Genomic DNA, 6806 nt, shown 5'->3' with positions numbered 1-6806 from the left:
TGTATATCAATCGATCAACCACATGTATATCAATCGATCAACCACATGTATATCAATCGATCAACCACATGTATATCAAAATTAATGAACGGTTCTATTTTGATTGCTGAGAAAGATAATTAAAGAAAAAACTTTCAATTATATGTATTATGATCATCCCTATTAGTTATATTAAATACTGCATTACCACAATCTTTCTCATTAGAAACTATCTTAATATTATTGTCATTTTAAGCCGAAAGAAAAAGAGATGCTGGGGAATAAGGGGGTCGGAAGAGATAAGAAAGAATATCTCTGCTAAAGAGACTAAAAAGTTTTATGAGGAGATCACAGACATCTAACCAGGATTCAAACCTCGGATAGAATTTGGTATGGATAAAGATCTTATCTTAAGGAAATCTTATCGGAAATCGGACTACTGTCCTTGATATATGCGGCGGCTATTTTCAGACGCTCCTTGATCCCTATGTAAACATGGATAATGATCAACGAGGAGGATATTTTCGAACCCACTGTCAGGAGGAATCAAACGGGATCGAACTTCCACCTGAGGAGGAAGAGATCGCCGAAATAATACAATCCTTCCAGAATTACAAAATATCAGGGATCGATCAGATTAAGAGAAGACAGAGTAAAATAATAAACACATATACATTTCCGAATATGAGAATTCACTCATCAGTTATCACAATCAGTTCAGTTACAAGAATGTACTAATCCACAAAGTACATTATTATCCTCTGCCTCCTTAGGAGGGAAATTTAGTGAAGCGGAATTATATTTGTAACATTTGTGAAATTAAAGTATATACAAGGAATAGTACAAATATTATCATAAGGCGCTTGCCTGAGGAAAGAATTGTTAGCTGGTAGGTTGCGTCATGCCGGGCCACAGTGGTTTTGGCGGCTGTAGTAATTACAGTATAGACCAGCAGGTAGCGTTGTCGCTACAAATTAAACCGTGGTCAAATGAGTGGAAAGATTATATAGGAAGTACCCATGTGGTTTCAAGCCAAGTAGATCAACTACTGACCCATATCTTTTTCATGAGTATAATGCTGGGACAGGCTTATGAACATAACATCAACCTAACATCAATTTGCAGATTTCAAGGGGACCTATGATCATATGGAGAGAGGAGGTTGTTGAATAGTTTTCAAGTACCGCGAAAACTCGTGTAGCTTCCAAAAATGACTCTCACAAACACAAATTGCAAAGTGAAAATTTTTCTCACAGTTTCTTATGTTTTAATTGAGAGGAAGAAAACAAAATTAATTACTTCCTATTAGTACTCTCATCAATTCGCCAACTATTTCAATTTCATTCAACTATATATTCTCGTCATGTTATAATAACATTATTAATTTAAATTATTAGACATTTGATATAAACCAGTTAATAATTATTACTTTTTAATATGCGGCAGTATTTAAGTGTGTCCATCTGGGGGACTCACAATAAATATTTTAAATTCAGAACAAGCTTTCATGGCCACTGATTATTAAATATTATTTTGTATTACTTATGCTTACATAATGCTGGCCAACTCCTTTGATATACATTTTTAATTCATCTCATTCTTTATGTGTTCGGTGATGGAAATAAAATCAATGAATTTTCTTATGTTTGAATCTTCATGGATATTTAAAATGTTTACATCATAAAAATGATAATTGTGGTTATTTCTTACGCTGTGTCTAGCCAGTGCTGTTGTGTTAATGCTTTTTGGGCTATTTATGTTCATTTTATATTGATTAATTATATTTTGTGATGTCTCAGCAATGTAATATTTATTCGGAATTTCTGACATTTAATTTTGTAAATGACGTTCTGTTTGTCTTTATGTTCGATTTTTTCCTTCATGTTTATCATGTGATTTTCTTATAATATTTCTATCAATTATACCATTATTATGCTTTTAATAATGGTAGATTTTATAATATACTTTATAAGAGTTTTGTTTTTGTGTAATGTTATCATTATGGTGATGCAAAAAGGTTGTTGTTTATTTTTTAAAGAAAAATGTTATAAAAATAAAAAGTTTTGATTAATTTGTTTAAGAATTGATTTGAAAATATATAAAGCCGTAAGCCAATTAATAAGTAAGTGAAGTTGTGAGTTTTTTTTTTTTTTTTTTAGTTTCTCAGAAATCATTATGTTTAAATTATTTTTAAAAAATTAATATTGTTAAGAAATATTAAAAAATGTCCCCAGGAAGCATACGCATTTATATAGAAGTTGTAAAAAATAAATGTGAAAACATAAAAATCTCAACCCTACTGATTACGAATCACATAAAAATTGTGTATATATTTTTTCCTAATTCATAAAACAAAAGATGGTGAATATAAAATTATAGTCCAATAAGATTAAAAGAAAACAGAGGTAAAATGGTGAAATCATCGCGTTGATTGGGTTAAGGGTGAAGACTATGTAGGGGACATGCGTTGGCCTCCGGATGGTGTAGAGAGCATTCAGTCCACCACCAGCTGCCTCCAGGGGTTCATGTCGTTCTTCAGTCTTCTCCTTGTCGTCTTCATCGTCGTCACAGGTAATATTAAAATGAATTTAAATCAACGTGACATTTATTTGTTTCAACCATATCCATCTCAAGGAGAATGAAAATGATGATTTTTACCTATACCGAAAAGATATAAACGTGACAAATCTTCACATGCATTTATCAAAATTCTATGTACTAAAAAATTACTTTGAACACAGATAAAAATTATTCATTCAAATTTGCCACATATAAGTATTAAAATTTTATTTTTTACAAAACGGTGTTAAAAAAAATAAAATCAGTGTATTAATCAAAATTAATTTTTATTTAATAGATAAACTACGGATTAATCTAATGGACAATGAATCAAAAAAGCGGATACTATAAGATATGTTTTTACTTTTATTCGGTACATTAAACAAGAATATGTTACAGAAAATAGCCTGCAAAAAATAAAATAAAATTAATTGTATGTTGATGGATAATATATGTCTTTTCATTTATCTAATTATTTATAGAGATATAATGGTTTATGATTTATTTTAATTATAACAAAAATTATATGAGCTATAACATTATTATATTGTACCAGTGAAAAAATGTTTTAGTATTAGTGATATATTATACAATGTTAAATAGAGGGAAAAGTAATAAATAAATTTAAAGCTCTTAACGATGTCTAATTTCTTAGATATGAACGATAACCATGTTAATTGTGTTCATTTTTAATTCTATTTAAAGTTTTTAAATAAGAGTATAATCATGGAATAATTCAAGTTAATGGATATTATATGAATTTTAAAAAAAAAACTTGAAAAAAAAGAAATACTAAATTGAAATAAAAAAGGTTTTTTATGAAATATATATATATATTAACATCATGGAATGAATAATTAGTGATTTTTTTTTTCAATAAATTTAATATTTACGTGCTTGCTTTGAGTTAGTTGCTACATGAACAAAAAAGAACTGTTTAATGAATGAATATGAAGTTTTGTTCAAAATCAAAATTTTATGATTTAAATTTTTTGTTCAACAGTTAATAAAAATTGAATGAATTGTATTTGCGTCATTTAAAAGTATCCTTTCAATTTCAACAAAAGATTCAAAAGTATGACGCTTAAATAAAAATTTAGTCAAATCCGTGTTAAAATCTCTTTGAAAATGAGACGGAAAACCAAAAGAACGGCCGTGAGACTTGTAAAACAGAAAAAAAAACAAAGAAGAGAAATCTAAACAGTGCAGAGATAATTTTAAAATGGTAATTATTCATTAAATAACGCAATTAATAAATTTAACAAAGTATAAATGTCAGAGATCATTCTTTTGATTGGATTCTAAGAGAAAAATATAATAATTAATTATTTCAGAAAAGTTAGATTGATTCATGAACAACAAAGAAGTACTAATAAATTATGTTGTGTGTATTAGTTGTTGTTCTCTGCATACAGAGATTTTGAGAATTATTCAGAAATTGTTTTATTAAGGTTATAAAACGGGATGTGATTTAGTAACTGATTAAAAAAAAAAAAAGAAAAATTGGTAGTCTACATCCTTATAAATACGTCCCTTCAGAATTCGATTGTAATATACGATTAAAATTTAACGGAGTTTCTAAACCACGTTTTGCATTAGCAAACACGAGTATTCTTCACAACGATATAGCATAATAGGATTGTTAAAACTATAATCACGGCCTCATAAATTCGGATCGGCGAGTTAAACATTTCAAGCCCCCTCCAGTTGGAAGTAAGTGTAGGAAACTGGGAATGGTTTTAATATGTTCATTTGACGTTAGATAATAATATCGTAAGTTTGCCCCGCTCCGAGCTTTAGGCAGGGCCGAGGGAGGGTGGAGAAACCCCCACATTTATTAACTTTTTTCAGTTTCCGGCCTATAACTTTTAAACGGCGCACCCTACTGAGACCTTTATTCTATAATTAATTAAAGATGATTAAATTATGCGTCGAATAAATGCCTAGCATTCCTGCCAAGAATACGGTCGGAATTGACGCACAGTGTAACGAGCAATAAACAAAAACCTGGATTTGATACTATACTTAATGCTTACCCCTCTGGTTACACTAAACAACTATTTGAGATCATTTTAATAGTATAAAAACAATAAATAACATATGTCTCTTAAACAGAAAAAGCAGTTGTAGTGTTGCAAAAAGGTTCCTACCTCGATATCCGTTTCATGCCAGTTCTTTAATTAACAGAATGTGAATAAAGTTAAAACCATTTCTTTTTAAACTAATAATAATTGATTATAGAAAAGTAAGTTATGTTTAATAATTTTAGACTATTCTTCATTATCAATTTCGATGGACCGAAAACAAAAAGCTTACATAAATCTTAATTTTTTTATAACATAAAGTATGATGCATTGTGGGCAATTTTATTGGCCATAATTTGCACGCCCAATAGATTTAGGTTATTTTCCGAATAAAGATATTGTGCCCATTATTCATCTGTTATTTGAGCCAGAGCCTTGGTTTATTAGAAAAAATATATATATAAAAAGGCTAGAAAAACTAGGCTGGAAATGGAAGTGTATATATTTTAATATAAGTTTATATTCCTATAAAGTAACCAGCGTTTCAAATTTTTAGTAAAGAATTCGTATCATTCATAGAATATCTATAATATAATATTATGTAATAGCAATATTATATTACTATTATTGTAATTTACTGCATTATATATATAAATGTTTATATAAAATTCAAAATGTTTGCTCTAAATCAAAAATATTTTAGATATTTGTTGTAGAGCTCTGTTTAGTATTATTAGGGTGTACCTTACATTTACAATCTAATTATTGCACAGCCCCTGGTGCGACCCGTTCACTCACAGGCGGCGTCTCACAACGTTTGTACAAATCCTAACTCAGTTCCCCATGAGGTATAAACTTAAAATTTGGCAACGTATAGGTCTCGGCCAGTAACTGAAAGGGAAATTTTAAAAAGGAAATTTATTAATGATTGCAAAAAAATCCACTGGGCCCAAGTTTGAAATCGTAAATCTTTATTTTGGAAGGTCTATCGTGACTAAATGGCAAAACCTAATAATTTTGGTTTCCTTCATTTTTTGTCACATCTCCACCGACTATATTCCAGAGCTATATCTTTACGCCTATAACAAAGTTTTTTGTTGTCTTTTCATAAATTGTTTATGGCACTTAATGTTCATAGACAACCTTCAAGCTTGGTGGACTTATCGAAGCCAAAAATAATGGAATTTTAGATCTAGCGGAAATTTTCGAAGCTTCATCGAGCGAAATCATCCAAAGTTTATCTCTTCAGAGTTCCAGAATTATAAACAGGCATGTTTTTTCACGTGTGCTGGGCGTTGGCATAAAATTCCACTTAAATCTAATTTACAAAAGAATTTAAGTTAATCAGGGCACGCTTTCCCTAAAAATAAAAAATTCCAATAATATTCCACACTGAAGTAATCACTTTTCTTCACAATTTTCTCTATTTAGTATAAATCATGAATATGTTTGCAAAAAAAAATGAGATAGATTATATCCGAACCTATTAGCTTGTGTTTAAAATCAAGAATACTTGAAGTTTTTTTTTTTTTCAAATTCAACCAAAATTGACATTACAATCATGAATTTGTGTTAATTATATGTTGCGTAATATAAAATAAGTTAATTTTGAGAGCGATACCGAATTATGTATACATTTAAACAATTATCTAAAGGGAGAAAGGAAATAGAAAACCTTCGGTTTTGAATATCTGGCCAGTTAATCAGGGATTTCGGTTAGAGACACGTGTTAAAAAGCTGGAAATGGATTTAATATGTTCTTTTGAAGTCAAATTATAATACCTTTTGTTTTCCCGTTTTAAATTGTAATCCAGAGAAGCGGTGAGAGTGGGAAATTTTTAATTTTTTTTTCTGTTTCTGTACTGTAATCTTTAAACGGCGCATCCTATACAATGCATTCTATTTTGTTCCTCGTACGTAATTAAACTAGTAATCCAGTTCGTCATTGTCTCTTGTAGCGTTAAGGTTTTTACTCACTTTTTAAATTGTATTTTAAATATAACTAAATGTATTTTGTGCGATACGTTAGTTGAAAATTGAACTTACAGTTTTTAACTTACATTAATCAATTTAATTAATATATTGAATTTTCGATTAACTGACATATCATCTATCATCTGGTACAGTCCTGGCCTTATTAAGACAAATAGGATTCTGCTGTACCTCAAAATAAACTAATTGAATGTTAAAAATAGTATATATATATCTAATTATAATCAAATCTAATTAGGATAGTCCTTTTTT

The sequence above is a fragment of the Halyomorpha halys genome, unplaced genomic scaffold (assembly GCF_000696795.3).
Source record: "Halyomorpha halys isolate HHAL.00 unplaced genomic scaffold, Hhal_1.1 Scaffold317.1, whole genome shotgun sequence".
NCBI lineage: Eukaryota > Metazoa > Arthropoda > Insecta > Hemiptera > Pentatomidae > Halyomorpha > Halyomorpha halys.
This window is presented reverse-complemented; position numbering follows the sequence as displayed.